Genomic DNA, 12,892 nt, shown 5'->3' with positions numbered 1-12,892 from the left:
TTTATATAAATATATGTGTGTGTGTACTTATATATGTATTTATACATTTATATAGTCATACAATTGTTAAAACTTTCTCTGTTGATCATGGTTCTATATTTTAAAGATTCCATCATTTCAAACAGGTTTATAATCCCTAGGCCAGGTACTGAGTTCATGTGAGACCAAGGGCTTTTTACCTTGTGCAAAAGTTGTTAAGACATTTAGATGTCCCAGTGGTGATGATTTATTTTTATTTCTCCAAGAGGTCACTGATTTAGGAAGGGGTGATTATGGGAGTGGGGCATTGTAGCTCTTCTCAGTCCAATTTTCCAGCTCTACGTAAACTTATGTTTGTAAGCTTTCCTGCCAAGTATATGATATCATTAAATATAATAGGTCTGCACAAGTATTTGCAAGTGTTACATTTTGCTTTCAGTGTGTAAGACTTATTGTAATCCACAGCATAAAACATTCTTCTTGGAAATCGCACCTCTAATAGAAATGTGTTTAAAAGCACATACAGTGTTTCTTTGTTTAGGTGGTTGCCATACGTATTACTTCTTTTTCAGAAAGAAACAACAATAGGTCCTGTAGCTTTAAAAATGTGTTCGTAAAAATTTTAGTCTTTCTTTTTTTCTTATTTTCTTCCTTTCCTTTCTTCTTTTTTTTATTTTCTGTGAACTCTCAGTGAGACCTCAGGAATCCATTTAAATCCTGTTCTACTAAGACCAATTGGCTGATAGTCTGGGAGGCCCGTGAAAGCCTCAGGTAAATTAATAGCAGAATTGGTGCCTGAGAACCATGCCTGGCTGCTCTTGAAATCCTTCTGAAGCCTGGATTATTTGTATTAAGACAGGCCAGCACTCGGGCCCCTATGAGTCAATTCTTTGTAACAGTTGCCAATATTTTTATACCTGAGAGAGCGGCTTCATTCTTTATTATTGCTCAGGAATCAATACTCCCATTGCCCTCACAAAATGCTATACAAGCATTATTGGCATTTCACTTGGCAGTGAAGAGTATCGACATCAATCTCGCCAGCTGCACACTCGGCTAACCCTGCCCCGCTTCTCCTGCGTCTGTTTGTATTCCACCTGGGCTGTCCGCGGCTGCTGGATTTGAATGGGAGTCCTTAGCGCTGCCCTGACACGTTCTGTGGTAAGGAAATGGAAAGCCATCACTTAGCCACTCACAGAGACCGTCCCTCTCCCCCCCCTCCGCCCCTGCTCGCTTTGTGCTTGGAGGTTTTACCGCATTTAATAAAATACCATTTTCCACCACCCTGTGGTTTTTCCAAAATTGCCATTTTAGAGCTCTTCATTAATAACCAAATGGCTGCTTCTAATCCTGTCCTTTGAAAGTTACTGTGAATTTTAAAGTAATTTCTCAGCTCTTAAAGTAACAGATCTTAAAAAATGAAAACTCGTGCACATGGAGATACAATGTGCACAAGGAGGCATGGTGGGAACTGCAGCCTGCGTTTGCTCTGAATACGAAACGTGGACCCTGCTGCTACCCTGGTTGTTCAGAAAACTTAGTAAAATGCTTCTCTCCCCACATGTAAATTCCCCTTTAAACATGCAATTCTGTGGTAATATCTAGATGGAAATCATTATAGGGGATTCTGTTGTATATCAGTCTCATGCTGGGCATTATTAATATGTAACAGATGTTGTTTAATCAAAAGGAATATCAAAAATATATAAAGAACTCTTACAACTCAACAACAAAAAGAAAAATGACTCAATTAAAAATGGACAGTGGCCACAGTGGGATACCACTTCATACCCATCAGGATGGCCATTATCAAAAAAAAAGTATAAGTATTGGAGGGGATGTGAAGAAATTGGAACCCTTCTGCATTGCTGGTGGGAACATAAAATGATGCAACCACTGTAGAAAATAGTTTGGTACTTCTTCAGAAAGTTAGACATAGAGCTACCGTTTGATCCCTCAATTCTACTCCTAAATAGAAACCCAAAAGAGTTGAAAGCAGGGACTCAAATAGATGCTTGTACCAATCTTCATAGCAGCATTATTTACAGTAGCCAAAATATGGAGACAACCCACTTGTTGGCAGAGTGACTTTGAGTTACATGTATGATTGCTCTGAGACTCAGTCTCTCTCTCTGTCAAGTGATAGTGATGGTGTGGTGATGGTGATAGTGGTAATAATGGTGATGATGATAAGATGGTGTTGGTGACGATGATGGTGATGACACTTCACAGGATTGTTAAGATTAAGATGTAGTATGACTAAGATGGTTAAGTGAAGTTTGTGAGAATAAAACTGTAATACACTGTAGTTCTTTATTTTAAATTTTATTTTAACTCCAGGAATCAGAATATTTTTATGCTTTATGTCAAGGAGATATATTAAAGAGGCTAATATTTGCCTCAGAGCACAGACGGATATTTGAAAAATTACATGTTCTGTGTTTGTTGTCATCCATTTGTGTGAGCCTAGATTATGAAACTGTGTCAATCTTATTTAATTTCAGAATTGCATTGGCTTTGGTGGAGGTAAAATGGCAAAGCTATTCATTATTTCCCAAGAGAGAAAGAGTGGGTTTTTGTCTATATCACTTACAACAACTTTCTGCAGGAGTTCTGTTTTCTGAGCCCCTCCTTGCACCAAGTAAAAGAGAAAATGGTTTTGAAAAGAGTAATGATTCACTCAGTTTGCTTTTTGGATATCAAAAGGCACGATTCTTCTCCTGAGCTTTTATATATTTTAGATGTTCTCTTCATTACACCTTAATTTACATACGTATTTTCAGGAAAAAGAAATGAATCCATTATTTTTTAAATAGAAAAAGAATAGGAGTCAGGAATCTTTGACTCTAGTTTCAGTTTTGACACGTGTTAAACAAGTGACTATAAGCAAATTAATTAGCTACCGAGCATTAATTTTTTCCTCTGTTAAATGGTTATAAAAAAGACCACCTATTTCATGTAGCTGTTGAGGTCAACTAAAATGGTATTTGTGAGAATGCTTTGTAAATGATAAAGTTGTGTATAAATAAAAAGCACCGTATTTTATTAAATCTAAGATTATCAGTCATAAGTTGTATCATTAGTTATATTTCACTAAGAACAAAAATGCTGCCAATTAAACTGTGAAACAGTGCCTTTGTATGCTGTTTGATGCATGCAAGGATCACACCAGCCTCTTTTTGTTTTGAATATTCTTTCATCTATTCCAAGAAATACAGCAGTGTATCTTGCTTTCAACTGTGTTGCTTAGTAGAAGATAGACAATTTTTTTTGTATGTAAATCAACTACGCAACATAGCAAAATGCCTTGTATTTTCCTAAGTCTAGTAAAGAATTTGACTGATCCATTGCAAGAAAACACAGAATTGCAGTCATTCCTCCCATGATTAATATTTGCTCTGCTAATTCATACTTGTTCCACAAACATACACATTTTTGCCCTGTTCCCATGACTGTCTTCATCTGCATAGTTTCATTTCATCGTTAAATCAAAATACAGTATTTTTAAAGACATTCTACGTGGCAGTTAAACTCAATAGCTGACGTCGCCGCAATGCTTATTATTCAACTGAAGGGACAAAAATGTGAACAGCTATGCCCACGCTTGTCCATGCCCAGTTGGTAAAAACTCCTTTATGACTGCCACCTGGGTGTCTGTGATTGTATGACAACTTGTGATGTCAGGGATGTTAAAATGTGGGGGGAAAGGTATCTCTGAATTAACTGAATATTGCATTTCTGTTATTAGCCACCATGTAACACTTTTATTAGCCACCATGTAACACTTGATATAAGCTACAGGTAGAGGTAGCACGTTGCTTGATGTACATTAGAAATAGGAGTTTGAGACTCTTTGAAAGTAGTGAGGCCTCCTGAGGTGATGGAGAAACCATCAGGTGCTTCTTCAGCATTTGTAGACAGTGTAGCATCTGCTGTGGGTCGTCTCTTCCCCACACTAAACCCTGTCTCTTTGTCATTTTAAACTTCGATGTGGCATGATTTTGATCCCCTTCCTCTGAACTAGACATCATTATTCACACTTCCTTAAGGCATTATATTTGGAATTGAGCATTCTATGCCAGTTATGCTTATTAAAATGGTAGAAAGATCCATAATTAATTTATTAAGGCAAACAATGATTTTCTTGAATTTCTGGGTAAGTAAAAATTTGGAAACATAAGTTCTGAAGATACTTGTGTAGTTTTATTTTTAGATGGTGATAAACTGCATTAAAGTAGTTATATATTATTATTTTGAATTAAGTTCTTTTATATTCTTATGACTTTTATTCCTAGTCTTTTTAGCATGCCTGTGCGTTGTCACAGTACCTTTTAGAATGTTGAATGGACAGGATCAGAATCAGGCTCCTGATTCTAGGATACACCCTGATAATGTACTAGAAATGCTGTAACAAAATACCCCCAACTAGGTGGCTGAAACAGCAGAAATGTACCCTCTCACAGTTCTGGAGGCTAGCAGTCCGAGATTAAGGTGTTGACTGGGCCATGCTCCCTGTGAATCTGGTAGGGAAGAATCCTCCTTTGCCTCTGCCTAGTTTCTGGTGGTCTGCGGGCAGTCTTGGGCATTCCTTGGCGTATGGCTGCAGCCCTTCAATGTCTGCCTCCATCGTCACATGCTGCCCCTGTGTGTCTCTGTCTTCACATGGTATTTTTCTCTTCTTATAAGGACAACATATTGTATTATTGCCCGCCCTAATGACCTCATATTAACTTGATTCCATTTACAAAGAACCTATTTCAAAATAAAGTCACATTCCTAGGTAACGGGATAGGACTGCAGCATGTTTTGGAGGGCAGACAGTTAAATCTGTAACACCTGTCAACATTATTTTGGGGGTTGACACCAATTTATTACTACGCACTACTCTTTGCCTACAATACATCCTCCAGCTACTAATCTGATCATCTTTCTTAGCATTCGATCCGTATTTCTCCATTCTATTCATAAGGACCTACAGATAAAACTATCTGATTGTTAGTGGACTCGCTGAAGTCCCCATAAGCTTTGTGTCCTGGATTCTCATATTAGACAAGTCCTGTAATCCTCTCCGAGCAAAACATACGTGGAATGTGACCAGACATTCTGAGACATTTTATGATGTCTGCCCTCTCCTCTGAGGTCCTCACCATCCATTCCTTTAGTAGTCCATCCTTGTATCTGGTGGTTTGTTTGCCAAGCCAGTCATTTTCCACTTGAAAGTGGACCTAATGTTGGCTTCCTTCCAGTTTTCAGTTTCCTTTGCCCTTCTCTAAGATTTCTCATAAAACAAGGGTGGTTGTTGAGTGATTTCATTTATAAGTTCTCTTAGAGCCTTGGGATATGATTCATCTAAGCCAAATGACTTGAATTCATATAAAACAAGTTTACTACCCTTGGATTTTTGTATTCCCTTATGAATGCTTTTTCTATACTTGGCAGAGAAATCAGAAGCAAAAACAGGAATTCAGATGTTCTGTTTTCTTTCTACCAAACTTCAGTTTAACACCTTTTTGTCCCATGCAGTGGTCCTGGTCCTCTTTTGTTTACCTTCTTATTTGTGAAATAATATTTTTAAAAGTTTGTGTTGTCTTTAGCACTCAGCGAGTCTAACCCCACTCATTGTGGACTTAGACTCCCTGATACCATGGTTTCACACATTATTTGTTCTCTTTTTTTCCATTTTTGAGCCATATACTTCATTCATGCATTTCCTCCTTGTTTCTTTCACCTGAGATGATTTGCCGTTCCATGATTGGAATTGCATCAGTAAGAGCTTCCCGACTCTCTTGAGTCCAACCATTCAGGAGTCATGCTTGGAACCACATACAAAGGAACCATGAATTATACTACTTTTGAAATAGGCCTGTCTAGATGGCTCAACAGGGTATGTTTGACTGGCTTTGCCCAACCTTTTATACTGTAGGTATTGTGGTCTACGATAAAAGGACTGACTTTTTCCCAAGACTTTTATCATTTCCCCATCACCAAATAACTCCTCTCTGGTTAGAATTTGGTCTCCAGTTCTACCATTGGAGAATTGAGATTGTCAGTAAGGCTAGACAAAGATTTTTCAGAACTGCTACATTTAACCCAATGAGATTTGCAGTCTTTTCCTGGACAAATGAAGTCTTCATCATTGCTATATTTTTCTTGCCTCTGTGGTGAGGAGGGATGCACTATTTTGCCTGTTCACATAGTGAGGTGACCTGTATTTTCACAGCAATATTGTTTTATTTCTTTCTCTTATAAGTTCTACACTCTGTTTTCTAACACTTCTGTCAGTGCTGTAGGTACTTCTAAATAGGAATAGATGAAGTAGAATATTTAAAAGAGATACTGCCTTTCCTAGATTTGACTATATTACTAGTACTGTAGATTCCAGAAGTTTACAAGCACATGAGAGAGAAATCCTTCATGCAAAATTACAAATTTCCGAGAATTTTTCATGAATCAATTCCACGTCTCTTGTATTACTCAGCCAAATCAAGAACAGAAAAAGCTGTCAGTGATTCTCTTTCCAATTAAGTTCTTACTGGAGGGTAGTCTGAATTTGGGAGGGAAAGGGTATCACGGGATCAGGTTCTATTTTATGACCTCCAGCCTGAGGACAGGCTGTAATTACATTTGAACAGGGTGGCTAAAAATCTTGTAGGAAACCGTAGTTCTCTGGCCTGAGGAATCAGAGACCAGAGATTGGGGTGACCACAGACACTGGAAAATTAGGAGAGAACACTGGAAAAGAGAAATCTGGAAAAAGGAGACCTCCAAATCTGTGTGAACACTTTGCCCAAATCTCTGGATGATTCCAGAACTACTATTGTGTGGGATAGAATTCAGACACAGATAAAATAGTTGACTGATTTTGAGCTGCTTAGAGTTGACAGTTTGAGTCCAACCAAGTTAATTGCTTAAAAAAAGTTAGCACTTTTTAGAGGATTAAAATGAAATTCATATAACATTCACAGTGTTCAAAATACAACTCCAAATTACTTGAAATATGAAGAACTAGGAAAATATCGCTCATTATTAAGAGAACAAACAATAAAAGAATAGCAGCTCCAAGCTGACCTGGAAGGTGGACTTGCAAAAATTTTGAAACACCTATTATAGCTATGCTCAAAGAGGTAAAGGAAAATATACTCAAAGTGAAAGAAAAGATAAAATATCTCATCAAACAGAAAATATGTAAAAGAACGAAGTGTAAATTTTTGACTTCAAGAATGAAATATTTGAAATAAAACCTTTACTTAATTAGAAAGTGGAGTTGACAAAAGAAAAGAGTCAATGACCTTGAAGATAGTTTAACAGAAATTATCCAATTTGTAGAACAGAAAGAAAAATAAAAAAGGACCTCAGTTACCTGTGGGACATTATCAGAAAGATAGGAGGAAGAGGATGAGGGAACAATATTCAATTAAATAATGGCCAAAAGATTCCCCAATTGGTGAAAGGCATAATTTTACAGATTCAGGTAGCTTAGTCAAACTCAAAGAAGATAAACACAAAGAACAAAATGCCTGGGCAGTTATAGTCAAAATGCTGAAAACCGAAGAAAAAAAAGTCTTGAAAGCATCCAGAAACAATCAACTTTTCATTCAGAGGAACAATGATTTAATTGCTGACATCTTATCAAAAACTATGGAGGTCTGAAGAAAGTGAAAGAAAATCTTGAAAGTGCTGAAAACAATTGAACAAACAAGCTATCAACCCAGAATTCTATATCTGGTGAAAATATGTATTTTGAACAGAGGTGTATATACATCAGACAGGAACTTACTGGGACATCTTGCCAAGAGCTCTAAAACAGTCCTAATAATTTTTAAACAGGTTTAAGAGAGAATGAATATAAGAAGTGTTTTACTCAGTGCTACATCGTAAGAATGTGTGAATTCTTGCCTCTTAGTATATCTTTTTTTTCCTGCTGTGTCCTCATGATCAGAAATGCCCCAGGACTAGAACGGAATAGTTATTTGTTAATAAAACAATGCCATTTTCCAGATCATAAAGAAAGTGGCATCTCAATATTCAAATATAAAGGGAAAGTTGTAATTAGATATCATTCCTCAATCATCCCGTGTATGAAAGAGGAAAGTAAGTCACGTGAAGTGAGAAAGACATTATCTGAGAGCTTGTCTGTGTCCTTCACCTAACATCAGACCTGTGTGTGTATGGTGTATTCACTTCTATTTTCCATTTGAAATGATTCAAGGAGGAAGGCTTTTCAAACAGAGTACTGAAAACCCGATGAGGATAGTATCTGATTATTTTTTAATGTTACTGTAGAGGAGGAAAAATTCTCTGCTGTCTTAGAGCCTCCAACTGGACTTAAGATTAAACTGACCTAAGACAGATAAACAAGAGAAAAGCATATATGTTTGATTCAATTGTTCCATACATATGGGGACGTTTATAAGAGAATGAAGACCCAAAGAAGTAACCAGGGAAGACAGGTTTTATACCTTTTAGACAAATGATAAATTTGTGAAGAAATAACAAGACAAAGAGGTTTGGGCTATGTAGGGGCAGCAAAATGTTAGAGAGTGACTAGGAGATCCATTTAGAAAGGCAGGCAAAAGTAATGGAATATCAGGGTTATTTTAGTAGTTTGTTTGCACAGAGCCACTTCAGCATTGGCCCCCTGTTGCTGGTGACAAGGACATTCTTCTCTTTGTGGTACAAGGAAGCCATCTTTCTCATCGGAAATTTCATGGCCTATTTTGGAAGGGTAGGTCAGAGCTCTTTCTGCATCTGCTGTTTCTCAGGTGCCTTCAGCTCAAAATAATCATATGGCAAAGTGGAATATTTTGGGGTGGCATACTGTAAACCCCTTCATTATCTTTAGTGTGAAATAAATGGACTTAGTTGAGAAGCCCCAATGACTTAACGTTCAACTCTTGGACTTCTGAACCTTTCATTCAGTGACCTTAAGTTTGGAGCTTAGCAAGTTGGGATTCCAAATGTTTAGGAAATTTTACCCTTAAATCATATTTCAGAATTTATATGTGTTTTAATACTCACATAGAATTTTTAGCTATGATACTTAAATACTTTATAGCTAAATATTTTCATATTTTTTCTTCTTAATTCTCTCTTCTGCGTAAGTTCTCAAAATGTTTTATATATGCTTTTGAATTTTTCATTAAACACAAGTGATGTATGAATACTTTCTCCTTGGAAAAAAATTTTTAAAGTATTTTTTAAAACCCAGAAACACAGCTCCTCTGAAGGCATTCTTAAAATCTGGTCTCTTCCTTCTGCTTGAAAGTAAATGAGAGTTATGAGTTTAGCCTATCATTCCAAACATATTCCTTATGTGTACAGCTCTCTTTATATAGCCTATAGAAAATGTGATATTATTTTATGTATTTTTAGCATAATGTTACACTGTATATATTGTTCTATAATTTGCTTTTGACAGTTATCAGTATATCTTCAACATCTAGCCATATTTGTATAAATAGAACTGGTACATTGAGAAAAATAAGACAAATATTCCACATTTAGATTATTCAGCCATTTTCTGATGATGGACATTTAGATTTTTCCAATGTTTTTGTAAAATAAACCCTGATATTGTAAATATTTTGTACATGCTTTCTTGTATGTATGTGTAAGTATTTCTCTATGAGCAATAATCAAATAGTGAAAATATTGGATTATAGGGTGTGAACATTTTCATTTTTCACAGATAACACCAAGTCATTCTCCATAGTGGTTCCTGCTTGCAGGACACTCTTTTTACTTGCATTTCACCATCACTTACTATTATTAAGCTTTTAGTATTTTGTTTGTCTAATGAAGTTGATCCACTATTGTTTTTTATAAACCCATAAACTAATAATGGTTTTAAATTTTTTAAATGGTTCCATTTTAAATGATTATATACATACCTGCAAAATAGCCTTCATTTTGCCACAAAACCTAAAATATTTAATGTGTGGCCCTTTAACAGAAGGTGTGCTCACTTCTGATCGAATGGAAATGGAATTGATTTTTCTAAATCGAAGTCTGTCTTTAATTAGTAGAACCAGATTATTGTTTTAATCTGCATTTCCATGACCACTTTGTAAAATTGACCATGTTTTCATGTTTGTTTGACATTTGTATTTCCTTGTTTGTAACTTGTCTATTTGTAATTTTTGTTTATGTTTTCAAATATTAAATTGATTCAGTGAATTCTGTGTATCCTCTGCATGCCCGTTTTGCTAGACACTGTTGTTTGCCTACCCAGGGGTCATCTTCCCTATCTGTTTTGCTAATAAAACTTCAGTTCATTTTCAGGTACTGGGCAGTGATGTACTTCTGGGGATTTGAGCCACACCCAGATCCTAGGGATGGGGGAAGCTTTAAAATTATAATTATTCTAAATAATTGTGGCACCTGCATTCCTGCCTGCCTGTAATTAGTTTAGGATTGAACATATGATGAAATGTACCCGTGAGGTGTGATGTCCTCTCAGTATTTGCCCCTCATTTCTATTTAAGAAATGAATACTAGAATTCCTTTCTTACCCCTTTGCAGCCTCTGTTTGCTTTCTTCTCATGTGACTTCTGGAAATGTTATGCTCTTTTGAACACAACAGTAGCCAGATTAAATGGACAAGTCAGCATGTAAGAATAACAGAACAGCGTTATAAAGGGTGAGATGTGCATTTTGAGCCTCTTGATAGTTTAGGCTTTTTAAGATGAGTTTTCTGTTACTTGCCACCAAGTAACATCCTAACTAATATATACTTAACATATGGCACTCTTTCATATGAATTTTAGAGCCGTATTTTCATATTCTAATGATTTGAAATGATTAGAACTATTTTTCCTCTAGAGATTAATTCAAGCTTAAATGATATCTATAAAACCTTGAGTCTTTCCATAAACTCTCCATTATTCATGTCTTCTATTTGGGTCTTTAAATATAATTTTATCCAGGAAGATTTTACAAATTCTTATTAGATGTATTACCAGATACTTTATAGTTCTTATTGCTGTCAGTAGTGGCTTTTATGTTTTATTACATTATACAATTGGTTTTTATTAGTGGAAAGAAATATCATAGATATTTTCATATTGATATTGTATACCACTGACTTGCTACATTTCTTCTTTTGATTTTAATCCTTTATCTGTGGGTTTCCTAGGATGTTGTATGAAGCCAGCTAAAACATTTGCTAATAATTATAATTTTATGCCTTACATACATTTTTACGTCTTAATTTTTACATCTTAAATCTTTATTTTATTCCATTGTTTGGGATAAGTACAATGTTCAACAGAAAGTGTGAAAGAAGTTATTCCTGTATTGTTTCTGCTTTCTTTCTGAATTTAGTGAGAAATGTTTTAAATATGTCATCTGAAATAGGATACTTGCTGTAGGTTTACTGTGAATATACTTTACAGCAAATTAAGCCCTTCTTTTGTTTATTTATTTTATTTTACTAATTTTCCATATCTTCTTTTTAATTAATATGAATGAGTTGAAGGTTAGAGAAGAACAGTTTAGCCTCTATCCAGATGACACAGATTTTTCTTCTTTAATATGTATCAGTGCACTGAATTACATTGATGGCTCTATTAGTTAACAATGATTGTATTCCTTGGGAAAAATCTGCCTTGTTCTGAGTAGATACTGATAGGTGCTCCAATAAAATTATTCAGAACTCTATTTGCATATTGTTTATTTTTTCCTCAAATAATTAGCTCTTGGATCTGTTTAATCCTTTGGCTATTTTCTTACTCTTTCTGCCTTCATTTTTCCTTTATTACTGTTTTTTTCAGATTTCTTTGATTCTTTTCTATAAATTACTTACTTGGCTGGATAATGCAACTTTAGTCTCTCCATTTTTCTCCTATAAGAACTTTTAAGGTGATGAGTTTAGCTCTAAGAACTGTTTTGACTTGCTTGTATAATTGTTATTAACTTCCCATGAAAAGTAGTGGGTAATATTTATTCATTATTTGTTTACATTTAGTCATCATATGTTGAGTGCTTTTTTCCCCCCAGACTCTTCACGTATAATACCTAATTTAATCCTCAAACAATCCTGTGAATTTTCCAAAGTGGGAAAATTTCCCAGGTGAGAAAACAGATTCTGAGAGTTCACGTGGCGTGTCTACTGTCACTCAGCTTGTGACTGGTGGACTCTATGGCTTATCTCTGCCGCACAGAATCTTTAAAAACATCATTTAAGCACGACCGTGCTAGCAGAGTGGTATCTTTCATACGATTTTCATCAGCAATACATTTCTTCAGTGTGTGTTTGGATTTAATGGATAGGATGGAATAAAGGGATGGGAATGAAAAAACAAAAGACTAAACTTTGTATTGTGCTTGTAATATTCCGTGTGTTCTGTTATTGGCTCTTTGAGCTTTGCTTCTTCAGTAGTGAAAAAGTTTGAAAAGAGCATGGATTTTTCTTGGAGAAGGTTAACATTGAAGCTATGAGCTAGCTTAAGTTTCATGGAAAGGAATTATTTCAGAATTGTAGCTGTTGGAGCAAGGAAAATTAAGTTTTGCAATCCACTTCCTTTAACCTTATTTCAAAATGCTACTTGTGATAGTTTCATCAGACATGAAGGTTTTACATGAAAATGGTTGGCCTATTTTCTAAAAGGGACATTTTTCTAAATCAAATCCATCTTCAACTAGTAGAACCAGGAGTATTAAAATTGTATTCATGAACTTACTCAGGATTAGGAAATAATTTTTTTCTGAAAGACAGAGAAAGAGCTGTTTGCCTTTATTGGTCATAATGGAACAGCCTAATTAAACATTTAGGAATATGAAGTTTTCCAACATACTGACCCACCAAACTGGCATTATTTTAAGATGTGAGCAAAACATGAAAATGAGACTTTTTGGGGACTCCTTTAGTGGTCAACTTATCCACAAATATTTTAATTACTAGGCTTACGTTTAT

The 12,892-nt window shown here is 35.5% G+C and overlaps 1 long non-coding RNA gene across 1 annotated transcript; it reads right to left on the bottom strand.

Annotated features, from left to right (window-relative positions):
- Window positions 1-216: 216 nt before the first annotated feature.
- Window positions 217-4,640, bottom strand: LOC140695860 (uncharacterized). Its single transcript, XR_012071690.1, has 2 exons — window positions 4,433-4,640; window positions 217-1,135 (listed from the first exon to the last, which is right to left on the bottom strand). It is a non-coding gene; the product is annotated as an uncharacterized lncRNA (long non-coding RNA).
- Window positions 4,641-12,892: the final 8,252 nt, after the last annotated feature.

Source organism: Vicugna pacos, chromosome 4, assembly GCF_048564905.1.
Source record: "Vicugna pacos chromosome 4, VicPac4, whole genome shotgun sequence".
Classification (NCBI taxonomy): domain Eukaryota; kingdom Metazoa; phylum Chordata; class Mammalia; order Artiodactyla; family Camelidae; genus Vicugna; species Vicugna pacos.
The sequence above is the reverse complement of the archived record's forward strand: the minus strand, read 5'-3'. Positions and strand labels throughout refer to the sequence as shown.